Here is a 14,851-nt window from a genome sequence, read left to right as displayed (position 1 = left end):
TTCAGGGGGTCACTGCTTTCTCCGATACTACTTTCTAGACATGAAACACTATGCTTTCTGGAAGGCCTGCTGTAGAGAGGTTTTGGCCTAGATGTACCGTCTATATGAAAATAAGATATTCCAGGGTCTACGCTTGCATGCCAAGCCTACACACAAGCAAGGTCCTCTTCACTACAAAGGCATCACTTCGACGCGTGGGATATAATGTTGGAAAGGGGAAGGGCAGGGTGCTCGCCTCATAACCTTGGGTTCTGCCCATATGTCTAGTGTCTCCTTTGATGCCCTCATTAACACTGGAACAGTTGTGGTTGTGTGAATGTCTACACACAGAGACACACACACACAAACACTTTACATATCTGGGATTAAAATGTAATTGTTAATCCCAACTAAGATGGGTCCATTGATCTACTGCAGTGGTTTCCAACCTTGAGTAACCTGGGTGTACTTGGACTGGAACTTCCAGAAGCCTAGACCAGCACAGCTGGTGGTGAAGTTTCCCAAATATAATCAGCAAGTCAAGAAGGGCATTTTCAATCCAATAACACCTGGGTTACCCAAGGTTGGGAACCACTGATCAAGTGGAATTTATCTAGCTGTTGATTTACCAACTTTCCCCTGACTCCGTGGACTATTGTAGTTGGACTAACAAATGGATTTAGGGTTGGGCTTCAAAATTGTAACCCAGAACCAGAGCTCAGACAAAGCCCAAGCCATTTCACATTGTGAAGCCCCCTCATTGTTTGGGAGGAGGGAGTTTGAAATGTCAGTATAAAAATGGCATGTATTTTTTTAAAAATTCATAGAATGTGTGATGCCCCCATGACGTCCCCACAGTCCATGCTCCTTGCCTCCCAGGTTTCCAAATCTTCTCTAGAACCTCAAACAACTGAATTCTTTACTTTGAGGCTGAATTCCCCCTCCCGCGCCATATTCAGTTCTGGATGGCTACTCTCAGTTTCTTTTATTAAATTATGTTCTCTGCACGGATTATTTACAGTACTTCCTTAAAGTGTTTTAATTTCAATTGTGCTTAGTGTCATGCTAGGTTGAATTATATTTTAGTATTTGTATTTAGTGCAAGTACAAGGAATCCTGTTTGAGCAACTCCACACATGTCACATTGATAGCATAATCAGTCATGGACTTTAATCTTTAATCTACTCTGAGCTTTTTAAAATGGTCTTGCATTGCTGCTGATATGTGCCATCAAGCCAGGGGGAGTGTGGGTTGTGGGGGCCTCATAGGGATCATCACATCATCCAAGGATGCATGACTACCATGCATTCTAGAAACAAAAATACATGCCAATCTTTACATTAAAATATTTTTTATCTCTCTTCCTAAGCAGTTAGAGCCTCTCACAATTGAAATGGACTGTACCTCCTCTGGGGTCTGGGCCTGGGAATGGGGTACAGGTATGAAGCCAAAGGCTCAATCCAATACCTACCTACCTACCTACCTACCTACCTACCTACCTACCTACCTACCTACCTACCTACCTACCTACCTACCTACCTACCTATCTATCTGTTGATGTACATGTGTGCCAATGAGTAATTTTGTGGAAAGTTCTGGACATCTCAATACTTTTGTATAAACTTTGTAGGACCTATAGAAATACAGCTGGTTAAAAAGCACATTCAGTTTTCACCCTCTTTTTTCTTTACAACCATCTCAGATATTAAAGCTAGTATCTGCTATGCAGTTGTAGAAGAGCAGTCATGTAAACAGAATGGCTTCTCTTTCAATGCTTAATCTCACACTGCTTGTGAGATTGCCTGAAATCCTTTCGCTTAGTATATTAAATTAAGCATAACTTAATCTCACACTTGTGAGATTCTTTGAAATCCTATTGAAATAGCAAATTGCACTAGAGCAGACCTATTGATTTAATGGGGGCTTCGTGGTTTCACTCCTCTATACATTTCACTCATTCAAATTCGGCAAAATTTAATAATTGTTGTTGTTTAGTCATTAAGTCATGTCTGACTCTTCATAACCCCATGGATCAGAGCACACCAGGCCCTCCTCTCTTCCACTGCCTCCCAGAGTTGGGTCAAATTCATGTTGGTAGCTTCGATGACACTGTCCAACCATCTCGTCCTCTATTGTCCTCTTCTCCTCTTGCCTTCACACTTTCCCCAAAACAGGGTCTTTTCTAGGAAGTCTTCTGTTCTCATGATATGGCCAAGTATTGAACCCTCAGCTTTAGGATCTGTCCTTCCAGTGAGCACTCAGGGTTGATTTCCTTTAGAATTGATAGGTTTGTTCTCCTTGCAGTCCAGGGGACTCTCAATAGCCTTCTCCAGCACCACAGTTCAAAAGCATCAATTCTTCGGCAGTCTCCTTTCTTTATGGTCCAGCTCTCACTTCCGTACATCACTACAGGAAAAACCATAGCTTTGACTATTCAGACTTTTGTTAGCAAGGTGATGTCTCCGCTTTTTGAGATCTGTCAAGGTTTGTCATTGCTTTCTCCCAAGAAGCAGGCGTCTTTTAATTTCGTTACTGCTGTCCCCATCTGCAGTGATCATGGAGCCCAAGAAAGTAAAATCTGTCACTGCCTGCATCTCTTCCCTTTCTATTTAGCAGGAGGTGATGGGACCAGTGGCCATGCTCTTAGTTTTTGTTTGTTTGTTTTTGATGCTGAGCTTCAGACAATTTCTTGCTCTGTCCTCTTTCACTCTCATTACAAGGTTCCTTAATTCCTCCTCACTTTCTGCCATCAGCGTGGTATCATCTGCATATTGGAGGTTGTTGATATTTCTTACAACAATCTTAATTCCGGCTTGGGTTTCATCCAGTCCAGCCTTCCGCATGATGTATTCTGCATATAAGTTAAATCATCAGGGAGACGATATACAGCCTTGTCGTACTCCTTTCCCAGTTTTGAACCAATCAGTTGTTCCATATCCAGTTCTAACTGATGCTTCCCGTCCTACATGTAGAATTCTCAGGAGATAAAGTGGTCAGGCATCCCATTTCCTTAAGGACTTGCCATAGTTTGCTGTGGTCCACACAGTCAAGGGCTTTTGCGTGAAGCAGAAGCAGATATTTTTCTGGAACTCTCTGGCTTTTACCATAATCCAGCTCATGTTAGCAATTTGGTCTCGAGTTCCTCTGCGCCTTCGAAATCCAGCTTGTACGTCTGTGAGTTCTCAGTCCACATACTGCTGAAGCCTATCTTGGAGGATTTTGAGCATAACCTTGCTAGCATTTGAAATGAGTGCAATTTTAAGGTAGTTGGAACATTCTTTGGCACTGCTCTTTTCTGGAATTGGGATATAGACTGATCTTTTCCAATCCTCAGATGAGTTTTCCAAACTTGCTGGCATACTGAGTGAAGCACCTTAACAGCATCATATTTTAAGATTTTAAATAGTTCAACTGGAATGTCATCACCTCAATTGGCCTTGTTGTTAGCCATGCTTTCTAAGGCCCACTTGACTTCACTCTCCAGGATGTCTGGCTCAGGGTCAGCAACCACACTATCTGGGTTGTCTGGGACATCCAGATCTTTCTGGTATAATTCCTCTGTGTTTTCTTGCCACCTCTTCTTGATGTCCTCTGATTCTGTGAGGTCCTTACCATTTTTGTCCTTTATCATGTCCATCTTTGCACAAAATGTTCCTTTAATATCTCCAATTTTCTTGAACAGATCTCTGGTTTTTCCCTTTCTATCCTTTTCCTCTATTTCTTTGCACTGTTCATTTAAGAAGCCCTCCTGTCTGTCCTTGCTATTCTTTGGAAGTCTGCATTCAATTTTCTGTAACTTTCCCTATCTCCCTTGCATTTTGTTTCCCTTCTCTTCTCTGCAATTGGTAAGGCCTCATTGGACAGCCACTTTGCTTTCTTGCATTTCATTTTCTTTGGGTTGGTTTTTGTTGCTGACTCCTGTACTATGTTATAAGTCTCCATCCATAGTTCTTCAGGCATTCTGTCTACCAAATCTAGTTCCTGAAATCTGTTCTTCACTTCCACTTTGTATTTATAAGGGATTTGTTTTAGATCATAGCTTCCCAAACCTTTTTGCCCCGTAGACCATTTTCCGATTTACTTGCTTTCCGTAGACTCCCTGCCCACTTATGTGTGTGCCCGTATAGCTCAGTAATGAAAAATGACAAAATGTTGTTGATCCCATTTACAACACCCCAACACTTACCGTAACATTTCACCAATAATTAGACATGAATGTAGCACACCATAATACAGATAGTACATAGTACCTAATTAAATAATATTATGAAATATTATATGCACAGTATCTGTGTCTGGTGTAATTACAGATCACCTAAATATTTATTATGATCTGCCTAATGGGATCTGCTGATGTAGACCCCCATTTACATCTCTCTCTGACATGGACCCCTTGCAAGTCGAAATTGACCCCTTGGAGTCCATATAGACCACTTTGGGAACCTATGGTTTAGAGTATACCTGACTAGCCCAATGGTTTTTCCTATTTTCTTCAGTTTAAGCTTGAATTTTGCTATAAGAAGCTAATAATCAGAGCCACAATCAGCTCCAGGTCTTGTTTTTGCTGACTTTATAGAGCTTCTCCATCTTTCCCTGCAGAGAACATAATCAATCTGATTTTGCTATTGCCCATCTGGTGATGTCCATGTGTAGAGTCACCTCTTGTGTTATTGGAAAAGAGTGTTTCTGATGACCAGCTTGTTCTCTTGACAAAACTCTATTAGCCTTTGCCCTGCTTCATTTTGAACTCCAAAGCCAAACTTACCTGTTGTTCCTTTTATCTCTTGACCCCCTACTTTAGCATTCCAGTCCCCTATAATGACAAGAACATCTTTCTTTGGTGTCAGTTCTAGAAGGTGTTGTGAGTCTTCATAGAATTGATCAATTTCAGCCTCTTCAACATCAGTGGTTGGTGCATAAACTTGGATTTGAATTACTGTGATGTTGAAAGGTCTGCCTTGAATTTGTGTTGAAATCATTCTATCATTTTTGAGATTATATCCCATTACAGCTTTTCCCACTCTTTTCTTGACTATGAGGGCTACTCTATTTCTTCTATGGGATTCTTGCCCACAATAGTAGATATGACTCAAAAACCCTATTTCAATCCCTATGAGTCAGAAGAGGTTGGGTGCTGCAGCAAAATGAGACAGTTAAAAAAAGTTCAGTGCTCCACTTAAAGTAGCAACTTTACTTCCAAGACAAGAGTAACAGTACTAGTGCAGACTTATTTTAAACTTGCAAACAGTGCATGTCTCTTCCTTACCTTAATTAGTGTGTGTCTCCAGCTCCAACCCCAGAGCTGCAGTTAACTTCCTTTTTGCCATTCTTTGTAGTGCAGCATCCTTGTGCGAGGAAAATGGTTCACACGTGTCTACTAGGTCAGAAATAGAATCCTCCCCAGTCTACTTTGTGACCATTCTTTCTATCTTTTGAGCCTATAGAAGCAGCCATAACTGACGGAAAGAGATTTGTATTCTTTTTTGGTAAGGTCTTCCTGTTAAGTGAGACAAGTATTTACTAAACTATGGCAAGATATATGTTCTCAGATTTCCTCCCTATTCAGTGTTGTTTTGCTGTTTTGACACTTATTGTTGATTATCAAATCACACAGTAAGTTCTCTGTGTTGTATTTTCTCCCCCTCACTCCTAACTATCTGCTTTGCAATCACTTGTACTCCCACACTTGTTCTCAAGTAGAGAACCAGTATGCATTTTATCCATGTGACCACTTAACTCCTTTTATCCACTTGTCACTCACTAATCTCATCAACCATATTCCACCATATTCATCAACATCCCTGAGTCTTCTTCACTTCTCAAGGCCATCCTGCCCTCCTGCATTCATGCACATGTCAATAGCCAGAGTATGTTCCTTCCCCCCCCCTTTCCAGCTCTTCTGAGCCAAATGCTGAACCTTCACTCTCAAATGCAAAATACTTGTTCACATTGCTTTTTGAAATTGTGAGGAGATTGGGATGAAGTCAGCGATTTTGCTTAGCAGAAAATAAAAGGTTTTAGTTTGGCTGGGGGAACATGGCATCTGCAGTCCTTCAGATTGTCACAGATCTCTCACAGATCTTTTGTCCTAAGTAGGGCTGTGTGAGAAATAAGCTGCATGTTTTTTAAAAAGACATTTAATTGGTTTTCCATTGAGAGCGAACAGAGAATTGAACATAATTGGGAACTGGAATCTGCACACATTATGATTCTCAAAGTCAAAGGGGGGCGTTCAACATGCTTCAAACCCAGGGTGTGTGTGGCTGCCTTTCTGCTGCCGATCAGTAGATCGGCGGCTGGTAGGCAGAATGGTGTTTTTTAAAAAAAAATTGAAAAGGGGTGGGGGTGGGGGAGGGCTAAGGTAGGGGAAGGAAGAAGGTAGAGGTAGGCTGTGGGGCTGAGTGGCTGTGGTGGGTGGCTGCTTTTCTGTTGAATGGCGGCCGGTAGGCAGAATGGATGGTTTAAAAAAAAATACGAAGGATGAATAAAAACGGGTCAATATTTGTCCCTTCATATTCATGGGGGTCCCTGGGATCCACAAATATGAAGGGATGAATATTTAACGAATCGGCTATTTTCGTCAAAAAAAGCTGATCTGTTTTTATATTCGTCCCCATCTCTAGGTAGAACTCTTTCTTATCCACAAATCTATTCGGTACTACAGAAAACAAGTGCATATTCAGAATCCCATGCAGCAAATGGTCCATATATTATGCAGGATCCTTGATCCTTGGTTCTTGTATTAATGAACAGGATTAATCTCTGGAGTGATAAATCGGAGCAATCTACCAACAGAGGACTGAGCACAGGCAGCGTAGCTGTTATTTGCCACAAGCAGAAAGCAGATAAATAACAGCAGCCAGAAAGTTTCTTATGCATGTTGGCCAGGGGCATTTGGAATCTGACCTGCTTTTCATCCTGAAACAGCCCCAGGCTCTCTGTATTAAAATGGAGCTTTCCAGTACAGTATCAAAGGCAGAGTACCTTTACACCCCTGACATGTCAAGTCCTTCTGCTTGCCTGGAGTTATATAAACCACTCCGTGACAATCCCTTTGGGCATAGACACCCACTCATCCTGGCATGGTGACAGCTTGCAAATTTGCATATACTCAAAGGGAGGTATTCGCCTTGACAGAAAGGAATGAAGAGGGGAGGAAATCCATCACCAAAATCATGGCATTGTTAGGGTTATTCAAGGTCCACATATTCATTACAAATAATCCTTCAGGATAAATGGGAATTCTTCAAGAATTGACTGAGAGTGGGATCACACAGAGAAACAGATCACATTTGACTGCACTTGTGGTGTGGTCCTGTGCGATTTCTTCCCTTGTTATCATGTGATGTATTGGCAATTGTGTTCCAGCCCAACTCTTATCTGTGCCCAAGGAGGACCTTTTTGGTCAGCTGTAGGGCTACTACTTTTGGGGCTGGGCCGGAGCAAGTCATTGGCAGATGGAAGGGTCACCTTAAAGGAGAGGCAACACTTTCCACTGCAATTGGACATACAGCTTTCCAGCTCTCTGACTGCACCCCGAGTGTGATTGTCACAGCAAGAGCTCTTTCCACCTCCAGTAATTTTCAAATTAGCTTCCTTAGTTTTGTGATTGGTCTCCAGGCCATTAGTACATTCTCCCTTTGTAAGTCTAATTTCTCAGACATTAAAGACTGATACAGTCATATTCTGTGAACACTAACATGCTTTCACCTGGAAGGAATGGTTGCCTTTAATGTAGAGTTTCTCCTTAATGTTGTAAGAATCAATCAGAAACATTCATAAACCTCTAAATGGTTTAGCATGGAACGTTCAGATATCTGTAGGGGTCTGAATATCCATCAAGTTTCATTTTCACTGCATTGTGGATTTTTTTTTCCAGATTGACTCAGGAAAAATGATGGGCTATTTCCCCAAAAAAGATCAGAATATTTCTGTCTGTTTCAAACCAAAGACAATTCACAACACAAATGTATCTTCTCTGATTTTTTTTATGGATATATGAATTTCTCCTAACTTATAAAATATTTGTCTCTTATCTTGCAGCACCAATGTCACCTTCATCAAGCACCATCATACTTTCTATCAAGCAGACTGTCACTCCAGTACAAACAGCAGATATGATTTCTTAAGGTAAGATTGATCTGAGTCTGAAAATACATTTAGGCAAATACATAATGCAGAAGCAGTGTTCCATTTCTAGCAGTAATTATCATTTATTTTCTCAGGAGTGACTCCACCCCAGCTTTGACCTCAGAGTTTTATTTTGAATGATTTCCTGTGGTGCAGTATCACTTTTCATTCTTGTGCCTTCAAAAATACTAATGACAGTGAATATCTGTGTAGTTAACAGTGGTATGTGATGTTAATCCTGTATTGTTTTGCCACTATATTGTTTTGCCTCTTATACAAACATTTGTGTTTTACTGGCATACAATTAATAGCACATTTCCCAGCATGGTTATTCAAATCCATTGAATAACCTTCTTAAAGCAGTGAATGTGGAGGGGTGGTGCTAAGGGGCTGTGTTGGGGAGGACCATCACTCCCAGCCAATTCTGCTGACAGCATCGCTTCTGCTAGAGATATCTTTCACTGGATTACAGCTATAGCATCCACAGATTTCTGGATCCAGCAGTATCTTTCCCAATCCTTAGAAGTATACAATTACAATAAACAACAATATGGTGTATTTTAATGAATCAAAAGATCACACAGATGCCTGCCAGTCTGCCCAATGTCAGAAAAAGCTCTGTCTCTCAGCTAGGAGATACCTACTTCTGTACCTACTTCTGTATATTTGGCAAAAATCGATGCAGAAATCAGCACTCAGCAGTTTGGAATTTTTCATGTCACAATCCTGTGCACACTTACGTGGCAGAACATGTATAGACTTGGGCTACACTCAGAATTATTCTATCTGGGATTGTTCAGAAGCCTGAAGTATGGCAGTATTCAAATGGCACTTTCCAGGTAAGAATGGATATGATTCGAGACTTTCATCTGTGAAGTATGTTTAAGATTTCAGTACTTGTACCAATTCTCAAAGTAAATGGGGATTAGTAATCCGGCATTGACCTTTCTTTCTTTCTTTCTTTCTTTCTTTCTTTCTTTCTTTCTTTCTTTCTTTCTTTCTTTCTTTCTTTCTTTCTTTCTTTCTTTCTTTCTTTCTTTCTTTCTTTCTTCCTTCCTTCCTTCCTTCCTTCCTTCCTTCCTTCCTTCCTTCCTTCCTTCCTTCCTTCCTTCCTTCCTTCCTTCCTTCCTTCCTTACTTACTTACTTACTTACTTACTTACTTACTTACTTACTTACTTACTTACAGAGGTGCCTCGCTTGACGAGGATAATCTGTTCCAGCGAAATTGCTGTAGAGCGAAATCCTTGTCAAGCGAAATAAAAAAGCCAATTGAATCGCATTGAAAACCATTCAATGCGTTCCAATGGGCGAAATACTTGCTCGTCCAGCAAAGATCCTCCATAGGGCGGCCATTTCCCGATGCCTGTGCAGCGAAAAATGCCTCCTAAAAACAGCGGGGAGCCATTTTGAGCAGCCAGCGGCCATTTTGAAAACCCAATGATCAGCTGTTTTGATTGTCGTAATGTGCAGAATCGGTTCCCGAAGCAGGGAACTGATCATCGCAAAGCAGATTTTGCCCATTAAAACATCATTTTGCGATTGCAATTGCAATCACAAATCAACATTGTGAAGCGGATTCGTCGTTAAGCAGGGCACCACTGTATTTGCTGACTTCCTCCCCATAAGGCCCCTGTGGCTCACAACAGCTAAAATTATGTAACAGTTAATATTTTAAAAGTTTTTAAAGACCATATAAATATCAACATTTTGAAATAACATCTATGAAGATTAAAACCAAGATTTAAGACAATTTTAAATTTAATTTAAGCATTTTAATTTAAATTTAATATAAACAAAGCATTCCTGAGACACTTATTGCTTATTGTTAGCCGCCTAGAGTGGTCCGTTTGGACCAGATAGGCGGGGTATAAATCAAATAAATAAATAAATAAATAAATAAATAAAGCCTGCCTGAAAAGGAAGTTCTTTGCCTGACAATGGAAGAACAAGCGGGAAGTAGTCCAATCTGGCTTCTTGGGGCAGTGCATTCCAAAGCCTGGGAGCAAACACTGAGATGGCTCTCTCTCTTGTTCTCACCGAACAAGATTGGGAGGGTGGCGGAACTGAGAGAAAGGCCTCCCCAGAATATTTTAAAAGCCAAGAAAGCTCATATAGGGTGACATGATTCTTCAAATAGTCTGGATCAAAGCTGTATAGGACTTTTTATAGACAATAACCAGCACTTTGAACTAGGCCCGGAAACAGACTTGCAGCGAATGAAACTGCTGCGATAAGGGAGTCATATGTTCCCTCTAATCAACACTAGTCAGCAGTCTGTCTGCAGCTGAAGTTTCCAAATACTCTTCAAAGGCAGTCCCATGTAGACCGCATTGCAGTAATCCAAACAGGATGTAACTACTGTATGTGTAACCATAGCCAGATCAGACAGCTCAAGGAACCAGAGCAGCTGGTGCATCATCTTGAACTAAATGCAGTTCTGGAATCTGTGCATCAAAGCTCAGTGCTGAGTTCAGGAGCAGGCCCAAACTGTGAACCTGACATTTCACAAGGAGTATAACCCCATCCAGTACAGCCTGGATTCTTATGTCCTGATTTGCCTTTTAATTGACAGGGTTTGTTAGCCCTCATCCAGTTGCAACAAATGCAGGTCTAACACAGAACTGCTTCCTTGGAATCAGCCAGAAAGGTGAGATAGAGTTGAGTGTCATCAGCATATTGACAGCACTGGACCCCAAAACACTGAACAACTTCTCGCAACTGTTTCATGTGGATGTTCAATAACATGAGGGATAGGACTGATACTGAGGAACATCACAGGCCAGGGCGTCAGACAGGATTTACCCAACACCATTTTCTGAGTTTGGTCATCTAGGAAGGATTAGAACCACTGTAAAACAGTATGTCCAAGCCCCATCCCGGAAAGATGTCCCAGAAGGACATCACAGTTGATGGTATCAATTGCTGTTGAGAGGTCCGGCAGAATCACAAAGAACACACTCCCCATGTACAGTTCCCAGAACTGGTCATCCAACAAGGCATCCAAAGCCATATCTGTTCAATAAACTGCTATTTATTAACAGAATCACTTCTCATCTTTCTATAATAAGCATACTGTACTGTTTGTCCCAAACTGCTTTCCTTTCATTTCTGCTACTTGGGTCTTTCTTATCTTTTGTGAATGACTGTGTGGGGTTACTGGGGTGGAGAGAAACAATGGCAATCCTCAGTGTCCACTCCTGTAAGATGAAAGAGAATAAAGCTGCTCTCCCATGCATTTGTTGGACACTTGTTCTTGGGCGGTGTGAAGAAATGCAAAATCAAATAGTGTCCTTCTTGGTTTGAGGTCTAGCTGATAGGAAAGGGGAGTGGTAAAAGCCAGAGAAGGAGAAGTTCTCATGATGGTCTATTTCACTACCCTAACAGAAACAGCTTTAGTGACTATTTACTTCTTTCTTGTGGTTCATGTAAGATTGTTCTTATTCTAGATGGTCCAGAAGACAATGAATTGGGATTGGCTATTGAGTGTGATCACTGTTGTTAAAGGTTAATGTCTTTGGATGTTAGCGTTTGTATGTTAGTTGGATGTTGGTGAGAACTTTATTCTGTAAACTCAGAAATTTGTCAACTGCTATGATTAGGTCTTTGTAAGTAAGTAAGTGTTTAACTTTGTTATATTTCTTCTTGTGGGTTGTTCCTAAACTATTCTATGTCTACTTCGTAATTAGCTTTCTCCCCCCCCCCCTTGAATTCTATGGTTTTACATATCAGGATATAATAAAAATAATCTGGTCCTTAGCAGGTCTGAAAATTAGGTGAATACAACCTCAGATGAACAACAACACATGATATACGTATTACACTGTGTTGCAATTTACTTTATAAAAATACAGCCAAAATGAAGAAACCATGTATGAAAAACTAAGTACACCCTTACTGCTTCCATAAGAATTAAGAGGCTAAGTAGCAGCCAGGTGCTGCTAACCAAATTACCTTGACTAAGCTTTTCATCAGAAAGTGTACCCACCTCTATAAAAGCTGAAGTTTTAGCAGTTTTCTGGGTTGGAGCATTCAGGTGTGTGTTAACACAATGCCAAGGAGGAAGCACATGATCAATGATAATAGAAAAGCAATTGTTGCTGCCCATCAATCTGGTATGGGTTATAAAGCCATTTCCAAACAATTTAAATTCTATGATTGTACTGTGTGGAAAATTATTCACAAGTGGAAGACATTCAAGACGTATCCCAATCTTCCCAAGAGTGGATGTCCAAGCAAATTCACCCCAAGGTCAGACCATTCAATGCTCAGAGAAACTGCAAAACTCCAAGAGTGTCATCTCAGACTAGAGGCCTCAGTTATCATGCAAAATATTAAAGTTCATGACAGTTCAATTAGAACAACTATAGTTGGCTTGAAAGGGTTGCCAGGAGAAAGCCTCTTCTCTCTAAAAAGAACATTACGGTATGGCTTAGGTTCGCAATGTGGCATCTGGACAAACCATAAAACTTCTGGAACACTATTCTTTGGACAAAGTGATGATGTTTGGCCACAATACACAGTGCCTATTTGGTGAAAGGCAAACACAGTATACCTATCAGCTTACCTCATACCAGCTGTCAAGCACAATGGTGGAGGCGTGATGATTTGGGCTTGTTTTACAGCCACAGGACTTGAGCACCTTGCAGTCATTGAGTCAACCTTGAACTCCTCTGTATACCAAAGTATTCTGGAGTCAAATGTGAGGCTATCTGTCCGACATCAAAACCTTGGCCAAAACTGTGTCATGCAACAGGCTAATGACCCCAAGCACACCAGCCAATTTACAACAGAATGGCTGAAAAAAATATATGAAGGTGTTGCAATGGGCCAAAGTCCAGACCTCAACCTGACCAAAATGCTGTGGTGGGACCTTCAGAAAGCTGTGCATAAACAAACTTCAATGAACTGAAGCAAGTTGTAAAAAAGAGTGGGCCAAAATTCCTCGACAATGATGAGAGGCTGACAAAGTCATACAGAAAACAGTTACTTCAAGTTATTGCTGTTGAAGGTGGCTCTACCATCTATTGAATCATACGGTATAGGTTTTTCACACATAGCTTCTCTATTTTGGCTTTATTTTTATAAAACAAATCATGGCACATTGTAATATGTCATATTGTTCATCTGCTTTACTCAATATTTACCTAATATATTTATCAAAATTTATTTACCTAATTTTGTATTTACCTAATTTTCAGACTTGATAAGGAAGAGATTTTTATTATGTCCTGGCATGTAAAACCATAGAAGTCAAAGAGGGTTCACATACTCTTTCACATGACTGTAAATCCAGTTGCCTCCTTGGTCAGCTCTATAGTTATGTTGTTTAGTGTCCTATCTGGTATGATGGATGTGTGGGTCTGAGGGAAGTGCGGTATTGGGGTTGCTGGTCCCTGGAGAACTGTGGGTGATGTTGGAACAAAGGACGGCTAATTGCCTTAGAGAGAGAACAAAGGAGTCGACAGCGGATGTCCGAGTCAGCGGAGCCTACTGGAAATGCCCTGAGAGCTTTTTTATTTACATAGCATGATTACTTAGTATGTTATAAGACAAACAGACAGTAAAATAACCCTTTGATCTTATGCTCTACCTCTAAGTGAAAGGGCAGAAGAAGGGGTTACCTTCTGGAGTGTATGGGGTTACCAGGGGTTACCAGGAGTGTATGCACGTCACTGGAACAGAATGCAGCTACAACCTTCAAGCAGAGGTTTCCCACATTTTCCCCCCTTTTTTTTGTTAAGCATATTTGTGAACTACATATAAGTCTTTTTGGTGAAGGCCTGAGGGCAAAGCTTTGAGACAGGTAGTTATCATGGAAAAGAAGGTTGGTATACATTGAATAAAGCAACAGGAACATATAAGGAGTATGAGGAGCATAATTCCAAGAATGAGAAGACAAAACAACTGCATCACGGAGTTGGCATTCAGCTGCAAGATAATGGCTGCTAGAAAAGTTTCAGGTGTTTCCGGGATCTGATGCTGATTTAGAGTTCTTTTTGCATCAGCACTCGGCGTCTTTATAATTGCCCAAGTAACTTTGGGCTTAATGCCTTCAGGTGAGGCCGGGTGCTTCCGGTGACATCCAGTTATCTGGTCCTGCTCCAGAGCCATCACTGTGTTGAATTCCACAATCAGGTTCTTCAGATTGCAATGCCAACTCATTCTTCCCATGATATGGCCTCACACACTGAGGGACCTGTGGGAGTAAGCACGCAGCATAGCTGTGACCCCATGTTAGTAAAAGGGCTGGACCCTCTCATTGAGGGTCAGGAGGTTGCTTAAAAGTCACCAGCGGCCATTCCATGGGGATTTCTTTATGAAAGTGTTTCTCTACTGGTGACAACTTATGCTGACCTGCAGATACAGTTAAATGATTTAATGTGAACAATGCTATTGATACTACATCTGGAACATCTTGGGGCTTAACCCCTGTGCTTTTGCAGATGTCTGTGTTCTTAGTGGGGGATTTTTAGTGGGTAGGGAGTGTTTGGGGATTTTTTATGTGTGTGCATGTGGGTCTAGTCTCTGGGTGTCTGTGTGAATTTTGTTGTATGTGTATACTATCTATATACTTACAATAACAATAAATAAATTGATATTGATATTTATATTTTTGTTTGTTTTGATATGAGAAATTTAAAAGAGTGGTGTGCTTGTTCTGCAATAGCCTGTTCTGTGCAGTTATAAGGAATACCATGGGAAAGTCAAATGTCCCATTCATTGCAGAAAGTGGTAAAGGTG

General features: G+C 40.9%; 1 protein-coding gene across 3 annotated transcripts in view; it reads left to right on the top strand.

Annotated features, from left to right (window-relative positions):
* The window catches only part of LRRC4C (leucine rich repeat containing 4C), a 949,507-nt gene that overhangs the window by 713,284 nt on the left and 221,372 nt on the right, over positions 1 to 14,851 (top strand). For all 3 annotated transcript variants that reach the window (XM_072985958.2, XM_078389277.1, XM_072985960.2), the window contains one exon: positions 8,023 to 8,109. The gene's annotated coding sequence lies outside the window, so the exon portion shown is untranslated. The remainder of the gene's footprint in view (positions 1 to 8,022; positions 8,110 to 14,851) is intronic.

This window comes from Pogona vitticeps, chromosome 1 (assembly GCF_051106095.1).
Source record: "Pogona vitticeps strain Pit_001003342236 chromosome 1, PviZW2.1, whole genome shotgun sequence".
In the NCBI taxonomy this organism is placed as follows: domain Eukaryota; kingdom Metazoa; phylum Chordata; class Lepidosauria; order Squamata; family Agamidae; genus Pogona; species Pogona vitticeps.
This window is presented reverse-complemented; position numbering and strand designations above follow the sequence as displayed.